General features: G+C 40.2%; 1 long non-coding RNA gene across 1 annotated transcript; it reads left to right on the forward strand.

Annotated features, from left to right (window-relative positions):
* Positions 1 to 1,926: 1,926 nt before the first annotated feature.
* On the forward strand, positions 1,927 to 7,034 carry LOC116463875 (uncharacterized). Its single transcript, XR_009212903.1, has 5 exons — positions 1,927 to 2,001; positions 2,742 to 2,813; positions 5,168 to 5,261; positions 5,839 to 5,891; positions 5,991 to 7,034. It is a non-coding gene; the product is annotated as an uncharacterized LOC116463875 (long non-coding RNA).
* Positions 7,035 to 21,712: the final 14,678 nt, after the last annotated feature.

Consider the following 21,712-nt stretch of genomic DNA (forward strand, 5'->3'; position numbering starts at 1 on the left):
AAATATATTTTTATAATTTTCATAATAATAAAAATATATTTTTATAATTTTCATAATAATAAAAATATATTTTTATAATTTTCCTTCATAGAGTCTTGTATATCTATTGTTAGATTATTCCTAGGTCCTTATTTGCATTTGTTTTTTGTTGTTGCTATTGTAAATGGAATCTATTTTAAAATTACATTTTCCTAATTGTGGCTGATGTATAAGAATGTTATTTATATATGCATGTTGATATTTTAACCCATCAGCATTGCTGAACTCACGTCATCTATGAATAATTACAGTCCTGTTTCTTTCTTCCCGATCCTTTACTCCTTTTATGCCTTGTCTTATTGTGCTGTTTAATATCCTCTAGAACAAAATTAAATAGAAGTGATTATAATGGGTATTCTTCCTTTGTTCAGAACTTAAACAGGAGTATTTCTGAATTTCATCATGCAGTATAATATTTGCTGTACAGTTTTGGTTGATAACCTTTATTAATTTAAGAAAGTTCCCTTCTTTTTTTGTTAGCTATCAGTTTAATCATGAAAAGGTTATTGAAGTCTACAAAATATTTGTTCTGCATGTATTGAAATGTGTATATATTTTCTCTTTATATAAAATTGTGTTTTTAAATAATTATGTTATAATTGTGTGTTATTAATAATTTTAAATATATTAATATATGTTAATGTAATTAAATACAATGCTGGAATCCATTTACTAATATTTTATTTAAAGTTTTTTGTCTTTGCTTGGGAATGTGATTGGCCTTCCAGTTTTATCTGTTTATTAGAATCAAGGTATATCTGCCTTAGAAAGGTATGTGTTTGTTTGTTTTTCCTTTCTATTCTCTGAAAGATTTTTGGATTATCTATTCCTTTAGCGTATGGTAGAACAATCCTAAAAAATTTTTGGGCTGGTGTTTTTTAATGGGTAGATTTTAATTACTGATTCAGTTTCTTTGGTTGTTCAATAGTTTATTAAGATATTCTGTTTCTTTTTTGAGTTAGTTTTTGTTCTACATTTGTTTTGAAGAAGTTGCCTGTTTTACTTATTTTCTAATTAATTTGTAATATAGTTGTTCAAAGCATTATTTTATGATTGTTAAATATCAACCATATTTGTAGCTATATCTTCTTTTGTTCACAGCACCTTTTTTTTTTTTGTCTGAGTTCTACCCTGTCACCCATGCTGGAGTGCAGTGGCACAATCTCGGCTCACTGCAAGCTCCACCTCCTGGGTTCAAGTGATTCTCTCGCCTCAGCCTCCTGAGTAGCTGTTCACAGAACCTTTTATTCTTACTGTTTCATTAAAAATCTTGCTAAAAGTTTGTCAATTTTCAACGAAACAAATTTAGGATTGTGATACTTCCTATTGTTTCATTGTCTTTAGTTCATTAATTTTAAGTCATATCTTTATCATTTTCTTCCCTCTATTCAACTTGCCTATCGTGGATACGTTTTTTTTTCCTTCTGATTTCTTGGGTTGTATGTTTGGCTCATTAATTTTCAACTCCTTTATGTCAAATGCATGTATTTAAGGCAATAAATTTTCCTTTAACTGTAACTATAGCTGCACCTCACACATTTTTACAGTTTTAGTTATAACTCAGTACTAGATATTTTTTAATGTCTGTTAGCATTTATTTCCTGTTTAATTAATGATTTACCTAAAAGCATTTTCAAAAACTTATTGCCATAAATGTATCCAGTCTTTTTCTTTGGCTAATAGCTTGAAACTAGAAGTTGAATAAGATCTTGCCTGGAAAAAAGCATGTTTTTAAATCCCCAAATTTATAGAGTTCTTTTTGCTTTTTAAAAGATTATTGATTTATAACTTAATAGCATTATGGTTGATGACTTGGTATATATGATATCAGTTCTTTGCCATATGTTGAGATGTGTTTTGTGACCTAAAATGTGGTCAGTTTCTGCAAATGTACAATGTGCACTTAAACAGAACATACATTCTCTTTTTGTTAGGTACGGAAATCCATATATGTCAATTTATGTAAGTGGTTCCAATCATTTTAATGCCATCGCATATATAGAAAATTCTAATATTTGTACAGCATAGTAGCATAAGTTGGAGTTGATTTGAAAATGTCTTGCAGGGCTTACTAAAATATTTATTGTACCTTTTAAAATGTTATATAATTATAAGGAAAAATACAAAGTATTAGATAAGATATTGTTAAATTTTTATAAGCCTAAATATAACATTTTCAGAATTTTACTTGAGAAACTTGAGTTTGCTTTCATGAACATAACTATTTTAATCAGATTTTATGTTTGAAATAGCTTAGATCATTCCTGATTAAGATGTTTTAATAATGACCTTTTCTAATCTCCTCAAATTCATGGTGTTGAAAACCCAATGAAAATATTTGTCCAAATAAATTACCAAAATAATTTTACAACATTTTAAAAACAATTCAAACCGTTGTTATTATATAGGAAGCATCTAAAGTTCTTCCTTAATTTCACTGAAAAAATGTAATTTGAAATTTCTTGTGATAGGGCATGGTAGCTTTGTAACGTGTCCACTTGGCTAGTTGGACTGTGTCTCCCAGAAGCCCTTTCTCTATGTGTTTTCAGTCAGGATGGGCTTCAGGAGGCACTTTTGCATGAGATTTGGAGGGCAGAAGTGAAGCAGAAGCCATTCTGTTTTGTATGCTGGGAAGGTTGGAGAAAGGGCGTTTTAAGGCTCACATGTGTTGCTTTATCTGTCGGCTCATCTCATTTGCTTAGGGTAGCATCTGGGCCTGGAACTGCTGCACCTTCCCTTGAATCTTCCTTTGGCTTCTCCAGTTCCTGAGCCAGGTGTGTGTTTATATGTTTAGCTCTGGGACAAAGGGCATTAGTGTCTCCTGCAGGACACTCACTTTATCAAGGCTGGAGACAGCAAGAACTGACACTGGTTCCAGGCCATCCTTGTAGGTTACATCTTGACCTTAATCTCTCTTATTTATATGCACCTTGCCTGCTCTTGGGTTTCAAATCCAGCATTAGACACAAAAATAATAGTGTAATAGAAACTGTTCAACCACAGCAAAGCACAGTGGCTCATGCCTGTAATCTCAGCACTTTGGGAGGCCGAGGTGGGTGGATCTTGACCAAGGTGGTCAAGAGTTCGAGACCAGCCTGGCTAACATGGCGAAACCCCGTCTGTTTACTAAAAATACAAAAAACTAGCCAGGCATGGTGGTGGGCGCCTATCGTCCCAGCTACTCAGGAGGCTGAGGCAGGATAATCACTTGAACCTGGGAGGCAGAGGTTGCAATGAGCAGAGATTGCACCATTGCACTCTATTTAGCCTGGGCAACAAGAGCAAAACTCTGTCTCCAAAAAAAAAAAAAAAAAAAAGATTATTTAATCAGCTCCCACAGTTGCATAAGGTGAAATCCTTGTCTATCTCTTTATCTATCATCTATTAATCGTCTGTCTTTTTCTCTATCTAGCTATTTGGATGTCTGGCCATCTTATCCCCGAAAAGTTCTGCTTCTGTGTCTGAAACCTGACTTATACATAGGACAAATTTCAAATCCAAATAAAATTTCACATGCCAAGTATTTTTAAATTCTAGTGAAGTTTTACTGTGAAAATCTACTGTTAGAACAGTTACCTCTAGCTTGCAGGCCATTTAAGTGCATATTAGTCACAAACAGACAAAAGCATCAATGGTGGATTAAAGACAACTGCAAATTCTTTGATATTTTTCCCATTTAGAGGTGGGGTCTACTTTCCCTTTTCTTGAATCTAGGCTGGCCTGTGACTGCTTCAGCCAACTGAATAGGGAAGAGTGATGCTGTGCCGTTTCCAGGCCTGTTCTTTAAAAGGACTTGGAAGCTTCTGCCTTGGCCTCTTTGTGCCTGAGTTGCTGTATAAGAATCTGACTACCTTGCTGGAGAGAACTTGTGGAGAAGACTTGACCTTATATGCAGAGGTAGAGGGGCCCTAGTTAGTCCAGCCATATAGCCATCCTGTCAAAATAGCAGGTATGTGAGAAAAGCTGTCTTGATTCCTCCAGTCCAGCCCAGCCACCAACTGAATAATACCAAGTATATGTACCTCAAATGGAGCAAAAGAACTGCTCAGCTAAGTCCTGCCCACCTGACTCAGCAGATAATGACAGATAATGAAATGATTGTTGTTTTAAGCCACTGTGTTTTGAGGTAGTTTATTACACAGCAATGGATAACAGAATAGTATTTAATATATATATGTAAAGACAGGTATTTGGGACCAATGCCTGGATTAGCACTTACCAGGAGTCCCCTTTCCCCATCTCTCCACCCCATGCTGCAATTTGGGTTGTATTCCTTGCTCCTCAGTCACCTGGAGCATCCATTCCCCTGGAGCTCCATGAGCCCTTTGGACTCAGAGGGCAGGAGTTTGCCCTGCAGTGCCTGCTGAAGTACATCTCCAGGTAGTAGAGCACCTTGGCCATGCACAGTGCATCTGGCAGAGCAGTGAGGGCTCCATTTTGCTCATTGCACTCAACATCTCCAGGGACTGTGGGGTTCCCTGTCAGACCTTGCTCTGCTCCATCCTCCCTCCAAGGAGCCTTGGATAAGGCTTCTAACAGCCTGGAGGCTCCAGGCAGCCAGGCCCTGCCAGACTGCCCTGAGGGCCAAGGGGATTAATATCTCACAGCACATCTGTAACTGATTCTTGGCATTCCAGGGAGTCTGGCACAACTGTGAGCAGCTCTGAATTAAATCAAGCTTCTTAATTTGTGCAGCTCAATTTTTTTTTTGAAAGGGAGTCTCGCTCTGTCGCCCAGGCCGGAGTGCAGTAGCGCAATCTCGGCTCACTGCAAGCTCTGCCTCCTGGGTTCACGCCATTCTCCTGCCTCAGCCTCCCGAGTAGGTGGGACTACAGGTGCCCGCCACCACGCCCGGCTAATTTTTTGTATTTTTAGTAGAGACGGGGTTTCAGCATGGTCTCGATCTCCTGACTCTGTGATCCGCCCGCCTCAGCCTCCCAAAGTGCTGGGATTACAGGCATGAGGCACCACGCCCGGCCGGCTCAAATTTTTAAAATTCTTACTAATTTTTTATTTGCTAGATCACCCCCTTTCTATCTTGTCTTTTATTATCTATTTAATCCTATCCTTTTTTTGAAACCCTAACTTAGTCATCATTGTTGTGCTAATCAGCTGCCTTTGCTTTCAGATCCATTTCCTGCCCTTCTTTTATTCTACTCTGTATTACAGCCAACCACATTTCCAGGCTCCCTTGTCCTCTGCTATCTAGGTGAGTTTTGTCAGTGGAAGACATTGGTGGAAGGTTGGATGCTTCTTCTTCTAGCATCTCTGGTGGTGGCTGTGTCTCCTTCCTGACTCCAGCTCCCACTGGGTGTCACTCACTTTGTGGTTTTGGTGCTTTCCCAGTGGCCTGGCTTCTGAGCCCTGCTTCTGCAGCCCAGGGAGAGTAGCAGCAGCCTGCTGCTTTTAGTGTCTGGGTTGCCCACTCTTTTTCCTGTTTGACCTCTCTGTGCTTCCATGACCCACGTAAGTCATTAAATTCCCTCTGTCAAAAAGACTTAGGTTCCTGTTTCATGACTGGATGCTGACTGATATTGTTATTACCATTGTAACTATTATCGTTGTTATTGTTTTTATTATTTTATACTGTCAATGCCTGTTTAAATTTACCCATGTCTTTTCAAATTACTTTAATCACCTTGCATTTTGCATTCCACTTCTATACTTTTGGTTAAAGTTTTCTTCTTTTTGCAACATATCCCTAGTATTTATTTCTATAAGGGTCTGTGTTTTAGATAACTTGCAGATTCAAAATTTTAAAATATGGCTTTTTGTCATTTACTTAAGATATGATGCAAGAAGAAATGAAAAAGATGAACTGGCAGAGGCCAGGACTACCTACCACAACTCAGGTCAATATTAATTTTATGATTTAATTAATTCCATAAATTCTCTTTTCTGTATGAATATAAGGTTCTTCCCTCCCTGACTCACACATCTACCTCTTCTAGGAGTTGCCTTGGGATCCACAAAGAAGTTGAGGTGGTCCAGTACTCATAAGCCAACAAACTTCAAAGGAGAGTCAAATGTACATTTTCAAAACAAGAGTACTGAAAAGCATTGAAATAAACACACAGAAAGAGATTCAAATGTACATCTTAAAAGGAGGAGGAGATTCTTTGAAGAAGTAGGGGAATATGACGTTGAAAGTCTCTGAAGAGGTTATGATAGTTGTTTAAGGGAGTAGAACATTAAAACATTTTTGTCTGTTCAATCTTAATTTTTAAAAATGATAGCATAGAGTTTGGCCAGTTATGGAGGGGCTGATTTCATCACTGTCAATGAGCAGTGAACTTTCTTAGTCTTTTATTTGGGAAATGTATCTATTTTACTTTCACTTTTGAATGAGACTTAGCTGATGCAATGGACTGAATTGTGTTCCTCCAGAATTTGTATGTTGAAGCTCTAATGGCAAATGTGACTGTATTTGGAGGCAGGGCCTTTAAAGAGGTAATTAAGGTTAACTAAGGTCATAAGGATGGGGCCTAACCCAATATCACTGTCCTTATAAGAAGAGACACCTGGGATGCGTTTGCACAGAGAAAAGGCCCCAGGAAGACACTGCAAGAAGAGGGTGCTCTTCAAGTGAAGGAGAAACCAAACCTACTAACACTTTGATCTTTGACTTCTGGGCTCCATAACTGTCAAAAATAAGCTTCTGTTATTTAAGCCACCTAGTTTGAGGTATTTTGTTATGGCGGCCCTAGAAAACCAAATACAGCTGGGTATAGAATTCTAGGTTGATGATTTTGCTTTTATAGTATTTTTATAGTATTTTGAGATGTGTGTCTTTGAAGTTCTGCAGTTGCATTATATTGTGGCTTGCTTTGGATTTGTTACATTTAAGCTTTATGTATCCTTCCTGGAATTCATTACAATTTTCGAACTTCAGGATTCAAGTGTTTTAATCATTGATGAAAACATTTCAACCATTATCTCTTCAAGTATTGCCTGTCTTATTTTCCTCTATTTCACATTCTTGGAATTAAATCTGTTGGTTCTCCTCATTCTGTCTTCCATGTCCCTTAATCTTCCATATTTTCCAGATCTTTATATCTCTGTGCCTATTAAGTAATGTCTAAAATCTGTTGCCCAGTTTATAAATTATCTTGCTGTATCGAATCTGCTATTTAACCTACTCATTTAAGTTTTTAATTTCCTTGACATATACCTATGTGAATGGGTGGGTTTTTACTTAGACTACCTTTTCATTTAGAACCTAGCTTCTATGCAAGGTTCTCAATTCCAATTTCCTGTCCACTTGGGCCCAGTGCTTACCTCATGTTTCCACATGAGCATGAAATCCCAAGTCCTTGGGTGAACAGAATTAGTAATCACTGGTCGGGTGCGGTGGTTCATGCCTATAATCCCAGCACTTTGGCAGGCTGAGGCAGACGGATCACGAGGTCAGGAGTTTGAGACCAGCTTGGCCCAACATGGTGAAATCCTGTCTCTATTAAAAATACAAAAAAAATTAAATAAAATTAGCTGAGCATGGTGGCACGCACCTGTAATCCCAGCTACTTGGGAGGCCGAGGCAAGAGAATCGCTTGAACCCAGCAGGTGGAGATTGCAATGAGCCAAGATCACCCCACTGCACTCCAGCCTAGGTGACAGAGCGAGACTCCATCTCAAAAAAAATTAATAAATAATAATAATAATCACCCCTCCACCTCCATAGCACAGCTACGTCATGAACTGACATCTTAAAACTTTGTTTTGTTTTCAATTATCTCTTGGTTTCTGATGCCTGGGCATTTCTTTTTCTTTCTTGAGAGCTTAAGCATGAATATAAAACATTTCAAATTTTATATTTTATCCAGTATTTCTAGCTTTTTAATAGTGAGATTTATCTTACTCTCCCATTTTATTAAAACAGAAAGTCTTGAGTAACATTTTAATACTGAGAAAAAAGCCTCATTATTAGTTTTAGAAAAAGAGAGACAATCTGTGTTGTTCTGGAACCAAGACAAAGTTCTAGAAGATTCTCTCTTGATCCTTAAACAGCATAGAAAAACCAGGTAAGTTGACTATGTTCACGTTTAGGAGTATGATGGCCAATGGATCCAAAACCTATCCTATATCTACATCTTGGTGGCCACGTTAATCTGACATCTGACAGCAAGAGCAATGATTGGGTTCACTGGAAATCTTTGTGAAGTACGAGTGAAGTCCTTGTGAAGTCAGAGTGAGTATCAGAACTTTGAGTTCTAGTCGTGGCTCTAACTGATTCAAAAGGTCAGAGCCTAATCAATTTACTCATTAACTTATAATTGTAATTAATTAGATTTTATTAATACAAGAATAAAAGAATTGTCCAGCACCTACTAAGCCAAATCCTAGAGATATGGAGAAGCAGATAAAAGTTGCTGCTCTCAAATAACACAGTTCAGTAATAGGAGACTGACTTGGAATCATCTATCCTGTAAGTGAAATTTTGATGGATTATTGTTGAGGTGCAAAGGATGGAGCACTCAGTTGAATCTTGCTGGGGGAACTGTAATCAGAAAGCTCCGAGAGTAGTAAACGAGAGTTTTGGAGGCCTAAGATCTTGCAATCACGTGTGTAGAAGGATATTTAAGGTGTGCAGGCTCCTCCATGAGTAGCCCCAATGCCTTGGGTGGAATGGATACAAAGGTACGGACTTCTTGCATCCTTCCCAGGATATCAGGAGGCTTAGAGCAATATCTGCAAAATGTTGGTGATTGCTGAAACACAGCGCTATAGCATCCATGGGGTCTTGCCCTTCTTCAACCATTCAGTAAATAGCACTCAGTAGAGATTCTGGCTGAGGATACTTGTTTTCAAAACAACAGCCCTGAGCCAACCTTTTTAAGTAGTTCCATATGTTTTTATGGAGAGTTTATGGATTGTGGCCTTCAGAATTCTTTTGTTTATCACTGGGAATTCAAGTCCTGAAAGCTGCTAACTAACCATGAGGTCTGCTGGTTATACAAGCTGTTGGACCTCTTAAGGACTTTGACATAAGGACCACTTTCTGTGAAATAAGAATTAGTGGTTTAAAAAGAGTGCACTTAACAGTATCATGTAAGTATCAGTTTCTGTATATCATTACTAGCCAGGCTTTTTTTTAAAAAACTGGACTGTGCTGCCTTGTGTGTACATTTAAATGAGGCCCTTAAAGGGAAATCTGAGCAATGTCTTCAAAGACTTATAATCAGAAGGGTCTTTTTAAAAAAAAAAAAAAAAAAAAGAATAACTATCTTCAGCAGACCTAAAACCAGGATGGAAAGGTGGACACTTCCCCACCTGGGCCCCAAAGCAGGGCCCTTCAAAATACTGAAGGTCCAGCATTCCCTGGGCAATTCTTCCTCCTCTGTCCTCCCCACCCACATCAATACCCAGCTTGCAGTGATATTCTTTTACCCTTTACTAATCTAATGCCAAACACATGTAGGTTCTATCCTGTTTCCAGGAAAGAGGTTTCCATGAGTTGCCTCATCAGCCTTACTAATAGCTACAATATATGGAGCACTTTGTGCCCAGCACTCGATTCCTTTTATACTTGATCTCTTTTCATCCTTTCTTCACAATAGCCCCATGAGGTGGGTGCTATAGTTTTTTCTCACTTTACAAGTAAGGAAACCAAAGCTCAGAGAGTCTGAGCAATTTGCTTAAAGTTACTTAACAGCTATGTTAGCCTACTACTTATAATTCGACTACCTGTGTCCAAGGCTACATAAATTCAGGTCGCCTGACTCAAAGCTCTTATTCAACGTGCTAGCCTCCTTCCCACTCTCTCATAGGAAAGATCTATATGTTTCTTACGAGATCTAGCTTGATCTCTAAGGCTCCATTCCAGCTTGAAAGAACTATGGTTCTTCTCCAGTGTCAGTTGTGTTGCTGTTCATGTTGTTTTCATGTAAAACAATGTAAGAAAGAGGCTGATAATCTCCCTCCATGAAACAGTTCTTCACACATTTAAAATCATCCATGGCTGATCATAAATGCTTCTCCAGAGAGTGAATGGTCATGGCTGGTGCAGAAGGGTAACACTCTGGAAAGGTGGATGTGAGACCTGGCAGCTCTGCCTGGGTACACATAGCTTAGGACTGACAAGTGAGTCAGCAGAAGTGAGCAGACAATACTGCATTGGGTTTTAACGTGATGAGTCAGCCTTGCTATCTGGCCAGCTTCAGTGCAGCCCCCTGAAGTTTTAACAGAATATTAATTGCCCTTTCACTTCCTGTTCCACACAGCTGGGTGGGATTGCTACCAGCCACACTGTTGAGAAGTTACACATTTTAGCCCAGCCTAGAAAGGTTTCCTGTGGTGGGTGAAATGACAACATGCACAAAGGTCAAACTCCAGATGTGGGAATCTGACCTTTTCTCCTCTTGGGGAAAACATTGCCTCATTATAATCTCAAAAGATTTTTGGTACAGGTTTAAGGATAGAGTCTACTGAAAGATCCAAACTCCTCTAACATAGAGGATGCCAGTTTGTTTCATGTAAATTTATCCAAGGCTTTGAGACCACCTACAAAATTCCTGAGCCAAGGGGACCAGGGGATGTAGGCGAATGTTTAGGCATTTCTGAAGGAGGGAGCTAGACCTAGAAGTTGCTGCTTGCTCCTAGAAGTTGGAAGGCATTTCAAGATGAGGAATGAGTTGTTTCTGGATTGATGCCTTCACTGGCTAGAAATGCCAGCGGATGGTGGGAAGAGTACATGGCAGGATGATGAGGAGTTTCCCATTTATTCATTCATTTATTCATCTGTGTATTTATTTTACAAAAATTCATATCAGATTTGCAAAATTCACTCACAATACACTCAGAGATGATAAAAAATGTAACTTAACTTTTTTTTATTAACTGGTGTAATATTTCTCTCAAATTTCCACCACTGGACCCCAGAGTGGGAACTGAATTTTAGCCCAATCTTGTAAACTTAGTTCCAGTGTAATTATCTAGGTTGAGCTAAAAGTTTCTTTTCATCTTTCAGGTTTCCTCTTCATGCCTCTACTTCTATGCAGTTTGACCTCTGAGTATGCAGCTGGTGATAGATGGAAACCCTTGTTCATAAGCTTTGTGGCACTGTTGGCAGGATGAGGGGACTTCTGGATCCTCACTGGTCACTGTGGCAGAGTGGTTGGTGTTGTCTGCTCCCTAGACAGGAACCCACTGAAGAATCTAATATTTTTTGATATGCTGGCATTCATTGTTACAGCCCATCATCCCAGCCATCAATCCAGGACATGGGGTCCGTGCCCATGGTGGGAAGGAGGAGGAAGCTGGCTTTGTTCTGACCTTGGGCTTCTCATGTTCCACCAGTACTTTCTGTGGGGGAAATAGGTAAAGAAATGGCTGTTCAGATGAGAAGATGTGTCAGTAAACTTTTGCTACAGTGATGCTGCAAAACAAACCACCAGTGACTTTCAGTGGCACATAGCAATAAACATTTATTTAGCTCAGGGATTGACAATCTTTTTTTTGAAAAGGGCCAGATAGTAAATATTTTAGGTGTTTCAGGCCATACAGTCTCTGAACTCTGGCCTTGTAGCACAACAGTAACCTTAGATGCTATGCAAATGGAGGAGCATGACTGTGTTCCAATAAAACTTTATTTATGGACACTAAAATTGGAATTTCATGGAATTTTTATATGTTAAGAAATATTATACTTTGATTTTTTTCAACCACGAAGTTGAATGATCTGTGAGTTTTTTTCACAAGTCATACAAAAACAGATGGTGGGCCAGACTTGGCCCATGGCCATAGTTGGCCAAACCTTGATTTAGCTCATGAATCTGCTCTGGGTTGGGCTCGGCTGCTCTACGCTGCACTCATCTGCAGTCAGCTGTGAAGTTGGCTAGGCAGCTCTGCTGGTGGTGCCAGGGCTCATTCACATGTATGGGGATTGTTTGCCATTGGCTGATCCACAGTAGCCTTGGCTGGGATGGCTGTGGCACGTCAGCTCTGCCGTGTGAGTAGCCAGCAGGTCAGCCTGAGCATGCTCTCTTAGCAGTGGTGGAGTCACGTGAATCTAAGTGGAAATGTGCAAGCACTTTCAGAAACCTCTGCCTGAATTATGTTTGCCAACATCCCACGAGACAAAATCAGTCACCAGGCTAAAGCCACAGTCAAGTGAGTTGGGGCAGAATGCCCCTCAGAGTGAGAGAGCACTGCCAAGGTACATGGCAAAAGTGATGGATGTGCTGGAGCCATTAAGACACTCAACCCACCAAATGACCTAAATTGGGGATAATTTTTGTTTGTTTGTTTGAGATAGGGTTTCACTCTGTCACCCAGGCTGGAGTGCAGTAGTATGAACATGACTCACTGCAGCCTCGACCTCCCAGGCTCAAGTGATCCTCCTGCCTCAGCCTCCCAAAGTGCTGGGATTATCAGCATGAGCCACCACACCCAGCCAGTTATTTTATATTTGACTTTTTATTTTCTTAGAGATGAGGTCTTTACTCTGTCACCTGGACAGGAGTGCAGCGGCACCATTTTAGCTCACTGCAGCCTCAAAATTCAGGACTTAAGTAATCCTCCTGCCTCAGACTTCTTAGTAGCTACGACTACAGGCATGTGCTACCACGCCCAGCTCAGTTTTTAAATGTTTTGTAGAGTTGGGGGTCTTACTATTTGCCCAGGCTGATCTCAAACTCCTGGGCTCAAGTGATCCTCCCACCTCAACCTCCCACAGTGCTAGGATTACAGATGTTAGCCACCTTGCCCAGCTGAGAATTTAAAAAATATTCTACTTGTGATCCTTTCCCATGGTGTGATGCTAGACCAGCCAGGGTATGATTGTGAAACATGTAAGTTGGGGACACAGACATGGTGAAACAAATGTGTGATCAGAGAGGGGACAGTATGTGTGCAAAGGCACAGCGGCAAGAAAGAGCTTCTCTTTGGTGAGACAGTGCTAGGTGGAGTGAGTATAATGGTTGGAGAGGAGAGTAGGGAAGAGCGGGCAGACTTCAGAGTGGATCTGATAAAACTCAGTAATATTTTGGATGCAATGGGCTAGGTAGTGTCCAAAGAAGCAGCCATTTGAGAATAAGCAAAAATGAGGATCCTGGTTTAAACACCTTAGCAGTAGTGTGGTCCTATGGTGAGTATGTGCAAAGCACTGGACTGCCCGCCTCCTTTTTCTGTTCGGTGAAGGTTGGGGTGAGGAAGAGCGCTCTGAGTGCACAGATGGATTCTCAATTCAGGGTGAAACAGGATTTTAGATCCAGTTTCCTGTTATAGTGGTTTTAGAGCAAAGAATCAGGGACTCTGCTATGTTCTGGTATAAAATGAGAGCAGCCATACACTTCCTATGTCCTTGAATCAAGATCAGACAATTCCAGGGAAGAGCTAAGTTTTAACCTTTGACCTCTAGGGGTAAAGTTTTTCTTTCCTTTCTCCTCCCTCTCTTCCTCCTTCCTCTGTTCCTCTCCACCCCCTCTTTTCTGTTTACGTTTTGAGCTGAATAAGAGGGGAAAATGGGGCCTGATATACTACAAACTCCAACTAGAGTCCTTGGCATCATGGAAAATTCCTTGATGTGTTTTGCAAAGGTTGGCTGCACCCTGAAATTCCATTGTTTCAAAGTAGAGTCATGTATATGACAGGTTTTGCATTAGGACTCTGGGGGATTTTGCCTATGAAACAAAATGTGCGATCTGCTTAGTTTCCCAGTGGCAAAGCAGAAAACTAGATCTATTTGTTATAGAACTTTACGCTTCAGTTTTTCCCTCATAATTACAGATGTGCCTTTGAAGCTCACTGCAGCAAATTGAATGAGACCTTACAATTTAAAATGAAAATAAAATAGAATGAAGCATCATAGGTTTAAGAATAGAATATTTTAAAAACGCAAAAAACAAGAAGTTAAATGTGTATGTTACCTAAATGTTAATGGGTTTCCCTTTTCCTTATCTCCTAAGTCTTGCTGTCCAAGATCCCTTGATTCTTTGCCTAGAATCAATGATGTCATTCAAAGGGAATGTTTGGAGGCACTGTCCTAGCTCACCCCCAGCATTTCAGACGGCATTAGCGTCACTAGGAAAACACACTTGAAACCAGGTGCAAGAAGAATAATGATTTGCATTTTGCTTTTATAGTTTGCTGTCTTCCCCTCTAGATTATCTAGTTTAAAAAGGAACTTTCATCATCCTTGAAGTTCTATGTTGATCAGACATTTTGTCCCTATTATTTCCTCTTTCTTCACATTACATCAATGAGAGAGTTGAGAATAAGTCTGAAAGAAGTCAGGTTATGAGCTAACAGGATACTGGGGAGTGATACATTAGAGGCCATCAGTTCTGTGAAAGATGCTATTGATGCTAAGTGCGTCTGCCTAGGTGGTCTCATCCAGAGCTTTCCATGCCACAAATACACTGCTGACTCCTCAGTCGCTATTTCTTCTTATGCCTTAGATCTGTATATTCCAACCATTGCCTGACATCATGAGACTGTGCATGTCAACCTCAAACTCTTTGTGGCTAAAAGAGGTTCTGCATTTAGCTGACCCCATCCCTACCCTTCCCAGATTAGTAAATATCACCACCATCCACTCAGCTGCTTACTGGAAATCTTCGGAGTCACCTTCATCCCTTCCTCCCTTCCTTTATGTCATACCTCACCTGCAATCCATCAGCAGGTCCTGCAGCTGCACATGGTATCCCAAGCTGATGACTTCTCAGCACCTCCTGGCTGCAGCCCAGCCGAGGCATGTAGCATCCTTCTCACTGGCCTCTCTGCTTCCCCCATAGCCAATCTTCGGACCACAGCTAGAAACATTTTTTTTCAATGAGTGAAGATCAACCTACTCCCCTGCTTCAGCTTTTTTTATGTTTTCTTTTTCTCACTTAAAATAGAATGTAAGTTTCTTACCCAGGGCTAGAAGGACACACAACTCAACCTTCCTCCCATTCCCCACTCAGCCTCTATCTCTACCTACACTCTCTGTCCCTTGACCTTCCAAATGTACCCTGTCTGGGGGCTTTTGCTCTTCCTGCTTGAAATGTTCTTTGAGAAAATCCCTGCCTTTTTTTCTCAGCATTCAGGTGTCAGCTCAAATATCAGACCCTCAGAGAGTCCTTCTCAGATTATCCTAGCAAGAGCAATAATATTGTCCCTCCTCCACTCTCTGTTGGTTTTTATTTTTTGGTTTTTTTTGAGATGGAGTCTCTGTCACCCAGGCTGGACTGCAGTGGGGTGATCTCGGCTCACCGCAACCTCCGCCTCCAGGATTCAAGTGATTCTCCTGCCTCAGCCTCCTGAATAGCTAGGATTACAGGCGCACACCACTGCTCCTGGCTAATTTTTGTATTTTTAGTAGAGACAGGGTTTCACCATGTTGGCCAGGCTGGTCTCAAACTCCCGACCTCAGGTGATCTGCCCATCTTGGCCTCCCAAAGTGCTGGGATTACAGGTGTGAGCCACCGCACCCGGCATCTGTCTGTTTTAATGATTATTTTCTTCTTCACACTTAAAATTCTTCAAAATACCTGCGTGTTTATTGTCTGTCTTCCCTACTAGAATGGAAACTTCTTGCAGACGTGGATTTTTGTCTTGTTCATTGTGGTGTGCCTCGCAGCTAGACAGTGCTTAGTACAACACAAGTACTCAATAAACGTTTGCTGAATTAATGAAAAAACACTAATAAGATAGGATTTACCTTGATGATCTGGTTTTTTAAAAGCCTGCAATGGGTGTTAAATTCCACCAGGTTCAGCTACCTTTCTTCCATTTCTAGCTCATGAGGCCCAGGCCCATGTTGCTGAGCCCTGGTTCCTTCTGGTCTGTACTCATCATACCCTCTGGATCAGCACTACCTCCACCAAATACTTGTCCAGCTCCTATTATATGACAGATGTTGTTCTGAGCCTTGGGAGACAGAACTGAATAAAATGCACACAAGCATCTGCTTTCACAGAGCTTATATTCTATGTTTTGGCCCAAGTCTACCTTTGTACCACACAAACATGATAGAATCAGCTCCGCATCAGGGTGGCCTTGATGGGAATTGGTTCAGACAGTTTACCAGTTTCTCCTATTTGTCAGAAATGTAAGAGGTTCCTCAACTGGATTGCTTGGTTGTCCCATAAAAGTGAAGCGGAGCCTGGCCTAGGATAATGCCAGGATGGCCTTAAGAATGGAGTACAAATAGCAAAGAAATGGAATCAACCTAGGTGCCCATCAACAGTGAATTAGATAAAGAAAATGTGATATATATATATATATGCCATAGAATACTGCACAGCCATAAAAAAGAACGAAATCATGTTCTTTGCAGCGACAAGGATGGAGCTGGAAGCCATTATTCTAAGCCAATTAGTGCAACAATAGAAAACCAAATAACATGTTCTCACTTATAAGTGGAAGCTAGACATTGAATACACATAGACATAAAGATGGGAACAGTAGACACTGGAGACTGCTAGATGAAGAGGGAGGGAAGAGGACATGGGCTGAAAAGTATTGTGTTGGGTACTATGCTCACTACATGGGTGATGGCTAATTTGTACCCCAAACCTCAGCATCATGCAATATACCCATGTAACATACCCCTTAATCTATAATGAAAGTTGAAAATTTTTTAAAAAAAGAAAGAACGGGGCACAAGCAGGAGAACAACAAGGTCTGCTTGGCACCCACTCAGGGCCTCGCCCTGCTAGCAGCTGAGTCAGCCCTGTTTAAGAGTTATGGGTGGACCTAACGCAGTGACCCAGGCATAGGCATTCCAGCGTCTACTTCCTGACTGGAGAAGGAGGGCCTTGGCTGGCCCAGGCTGGCTAAAGCTGGCTGTCCTGGGTTTGTCTTTGTCTGTGGGCAAAGCTGCATTTTAAACTTGAAATAATGGTAAATTCACTAGTAACACTGTTAGAGACCATTTTTAATTTGAAAACTCCTGTGCAGTCCAAGTAAATTAAATTATGAGGATAAAGTCTCCATCTCAAAGAACAACTAACTGCTAGGATGGCTTCCAACTTAGAAAAAAAGAAAAAGAAAAAGTACATTCACCATATTTAGAATCACTTCATTGTCCTAAAGAGTCAACTTTTTCCTACAAAAAAAAAAAAAAAAAAAAGAAACATTCACTTGACAATATCCCATAAGACCGCCATTCTAGGGAACCTGAGTGATAGAGTGGCAGAGTCCTCTGAAGTCACCCCCTTTTCACCTGCACAGGCTGACTGTTCCATGGGCCCTACCCCATGACCACCCCCTCCTTGTAATTTCACTGCCTGGCAAGTTAAGCGTGATCCTAAGGGCTGAGGGAAGTTCTGGAATTTAGGGTGAATGAGAAGTGTATTCCCAGATGAGCTGCTCCTTGTAAGTGAACAAGCTTCCTAATATTTTAAGCATTTGCCGGGTGCGGTGGCTCAAGCCTGTAATCTCAACACTTTGGGAGGCCAAGGCGGGAGGATCCCTTGAGGTCAGGAGTTTGAGACCAGCCTGGCCAACATGGTAAAACCCCATCTCTACTAAAAATACAAAAAATTAGCTGAGTGTGGTGGCGCATGCCTGTAATTCCAGCTACTCAGGAGATTGAGGCAGGGGAATCACTTGAACCCTGGAGGCAAAGGTTGCAGTCAGCCGAGATTGCCCACTGCACTGCAGCCTGGGTGACAGAGTGAGACTTTGTCTCAAAAAAAAAAAAAAAAAAAAAATTTAAGTATTTGTCATCTCCCTTGAGACAGAGCAGATTAATAATGGAAAAGGGTGGGGGTTTTCTCTACGTCCTGCAGCTACAGTCAAAGCTCTTCCTCTATATTTGCCATGTCATAGCCACTTGCACATAGAAGTCCCAGTTGTCCTGAATACCACTGTGCCCTTCTCAGTTTTAGGTTTGAGATAGTGGTGTCTGCTGTAGGCTCTTTCACCTTGACTTTGGTAGGTTACCTCTGAATAGTCCTTTATAAATAAAACAAAAGGAACACTACCTATAGTGGCTCTAGTTTTAGAAGGAGGGCAGATTCATGGCTTACACTTGGAGATGCTAGATTTCCTTAAGTTGGTTGTGCTTTTTAGCAATTGCTGAAATGTCTCGCATAGAGGCTAAATTCAGTCACTATATTACTGAGTGCCTAAAAATTTGGCTTTATGCCTTATTTTTAAATCATAGCAATGTATAATTTTGGTTACGTCATATCCGTGTAAAAGTCTCCTTTTCTCTTTCTACATGTCTTTTAAGGTCTCTTTGAGTTCTAAACATTTGGAGATTCCAAATAGTTTGCATTTGGAGTTTGTTTGGACTATTTTCAATCTGTGGAAATCCTGAGGAACAAGAATGGCTTGTTTCTTTGTTTACCTTTAAGGTGGTTTTCCTCCTGGGTGCCTGTTCACCTCCTGAGGAGGGAAAATTGGGTCATCTCTATGTTATTTAAGGCTGCTCACCTTAAGAGTACTCCCTTAAATAGGTTGTTATTCCACATCTATCATCTGTACTGGAACAAAAGTAAATTCTCACACTCGACTTCAGAGTAGGGGTTTGCTCAATTGCTTCTTATCAAAGTTTCTAAGAGCTGAGTTTTTTCAGTTATTTCTTGAGTTTACACATTCCAGTTTTATTTAATCAAAGGAACTGTGTGGGAAAACAGCAGTGTATAAAATATTCATTCACAGCAGTGATAGTGCAATTGAGTAACAGTAGCAGCTGCCCTGAGCACATGGCTGTGAGAACACAATTAAAATTTCAACACACTTTGTGAAACACTCTTCTATACAGCTCAGCTTTCAAAGTCATGAGGGAATGTATATGGTGCTTAAGTGTAAACTCCTACTTGGAGTCCTGTTGGTGGTTTAATGACGAAAAATATCTTTTCTTTAACTAATTCAAATATATTGACCCTGTATGTATTTTGATAGCTGCTAAAATTCCTAGGGCTATTCTCAAGGTAGAACTTCAGAATATAAATGCAAAGATTCTGAAAATTTCATGTACATAAGAGACAACCAGTAAATATGTTAAAAAGGCAGATTTGGATCAATTGTTGATAGACTTTTAGGTAGTACCACGTTTTGGGCTATTTTGTGTCTTTTTGGTGAACATATGTGTTTCTGTTGGGCATCTAGGAGTAGAATTTCTGCATTTAAGGTAGCTATATATTCAGCACTAGTAAATACTGCCAAAAGTGTTCGAGATGATTTTATCAACTTATAGTCTCACTGCAGTGTTAGTGTTTAAGAGTTTCTGTGGATCCACATTCTTACCAACACTTGGTGTTTTCTGTTTTTATTTTAGCCATTCTATTGGCTATACAGAGGTACAGTCATGTGCCATAAAACGATATTTTGATCAACAACAAACCATGCAGACAATGGTGGTCCCATAAGATTATAATATATTTTTACTGTATCTTTTCTATATTTAAGTATATTTGCATACACAAATACTTCCCATTGTGTTACAACTACCTACAATATTTAAGACAATAACATGCTGTACAGATTTGTAACCTAGGAGCAATAAGCCATACAATATAGCCTAGTTATGTAGGAGATTATATCATCTAGGTTTGTGTAAATATACTCTGTGATGTTCACACAAAACAATACTTCCTAATGATGCATTTCTCAGAATATATCCCCATCATTAAGTGATGCATGACTGTATTTCATTATAATTTAGATTTAAATTGAATGGATACATTTTGGTATAATCACACAATAGAATACTATTCAGCCAAAGAGAGTGAACAGTCTATAATGACATGCAACAATGTGGATGAATCTCACAATCTGTGAAAAAAGCCAGACACAAAAGAATGTAGACCACATGAGTCCATTTATAGACAGTACCAAAAAACCCAGGTGAAAGTAATCTATGGCATTAGCAATTAAGATACGGGTTGGCCTTGGGGAGAGTGAGTAGACTGTGCCTGGAGAGAGCAGAGGGGCTTTTAGGATATCAGTGATATTCTTGTTCTTGATCTGAGTGCTGGCTTTGCAGATGGGTTTAGTTGTGAAACTCCAGCAAGCTGTCCACTTCATGCTATGTGCACTTTTCATTATTATATTATTCTTTATTTAAAGAATTTTTTTAGAGTACAGATTTCTAGGCCTTTACTGTGAGATGTGGTCCTTTGATGGGACCTGGGACTTTACATGTTTGAAAAGCACTCAGGTGATTGGGATGCAGGTGGCCTCAAAGTGCACTTTGAGAAACATTGGTAATTGCATTCAGTGCAGAGATTTTTAAAGCATTCATCAGCTCTTCAAAATAATTTAATCAGCTGCTTTATATACTGCAGCTATTTTCGGTCATTTCAGAGCTGGTTTCACTCATCCCACCCCCATCCCACTTTCACCTTCCGAGAGTGAATCAATCCTGGAAAATGAAAACCCCAAGTGAGCCCCACGTTGGAAAGAGCTGCAGCTTATACTCAGTGAGGAAAGGACAATCAAGTGAGAAACAAATCCATTAGGTGGGGAAAAACCCCATCAAGTGCGGGAATCATAGAAACCCTCTCTGGGAAGAGAACTGATCTTTTCTGATGAAAACTCATTTCATTTATTTAGCCATGAGTGACAGAGTGTGTCTGGGTCTGAGGCATTTGGTGGAGGCTCTGTAAAAACTAGGTTAAGGACTGAATCAAAATCTCTTCCAATTACATGAAAGAGGAAGCTAAGAATGCAAATAACTGTAAAGCTATTGCTTGTTGTGACTAAAAGTCCTCCACATAGTAAGGCCTAAATCAACTTTCATTTTATTGCTATGGGGAAGGACAGAGCTACCCAACACAATTATACAGGCAAGTTTTTAAGGGAACAAAAACAGTGAAAAAAAAAATCACTCAGTGCTTGTTTAGAGCTTGCTCTACCCGCCCAAGTGCTGAGAAAGTGTCCTCAAAAGTCAAGAGGGAAAGAGTTCTTACTCGATAAAAAACCATTGGCTCTTAAAGGGTCAGTTATTCTCCTTGAAGACACAGGGGTATGTACCTGATTTACCTATAAGCAGGCTGGTTTTAAGTTGATTTCGCTGGTATGTCTACACCAATGATTAAAAAATCTGAAATAATTTTGTACTTGTTGGAAAATAGCCCCAGCCCAGGGCTCCTTGAGAACCCCCCATTCACTGTCCACATTCTTGGCCCTCCTCTGGGATTCCTCAGAACTCCCGACAGTACAGCAACTAAAGTGTTAATGTCCAGCAATTGAGAGACCTCCAACCCTGTCCAGCCACAAGCTACTTTAGAGGTCGTTGCTCTGTGGTGATACCTGTGAAGGGGAGAAGTGGCCTTTTTGGGTCAGCTGTGGAACCCTATCCATGTTCTTCTCTTACTCGACAGCTTTTTACTACCCTCCCCCCAGAGTGCCCCAATTCTACTTCTCTTTTAATTTCTCATTCCTTGGTAATTTCTCATTCAAGGCAATGAAGGATTACTAATTAAATTTAGATGTTTTGTCATTAGATTAACCTTCTAGTCTGTCACTCCTAAACATCCAAGGGCTTCCAGAGGCTCTCTGATTCATCAGCTCCTTCACTCTCTCATTCAGCAAACATCTCTGGAATGCCTGCTACATGCCATCACTGTGCTTACTGGTAAGACTCCATCCCCCTCAGCTTAAATGAGAGCTCCCAGTCTGGTGGGAACGACCAATCTATAAATAGACAATTCTGGTGCAATCATGGAGCTATTCAAGAGTATGATGGGAACATAAAGGCTGGCAAAGGTAGATCATGGTGAGTCAGGAAAGACTTCCT

Source organism: Hylobates moloch, unplaced genomic scaffold (genome assembly GCF_009828535.3).
Source record: "Hylobates moloch isolate HMO894 unplaced genomic scaffold, HMol_V3 SCAFFOLD_3, whole genome shotgun sequence".
Classification (NCBI taxonomy): Eukaryota; Metazoa; Chordata; class Mammalia; order Primates; family Hylobatidae; genus Hylobates; species Hylobates moloch.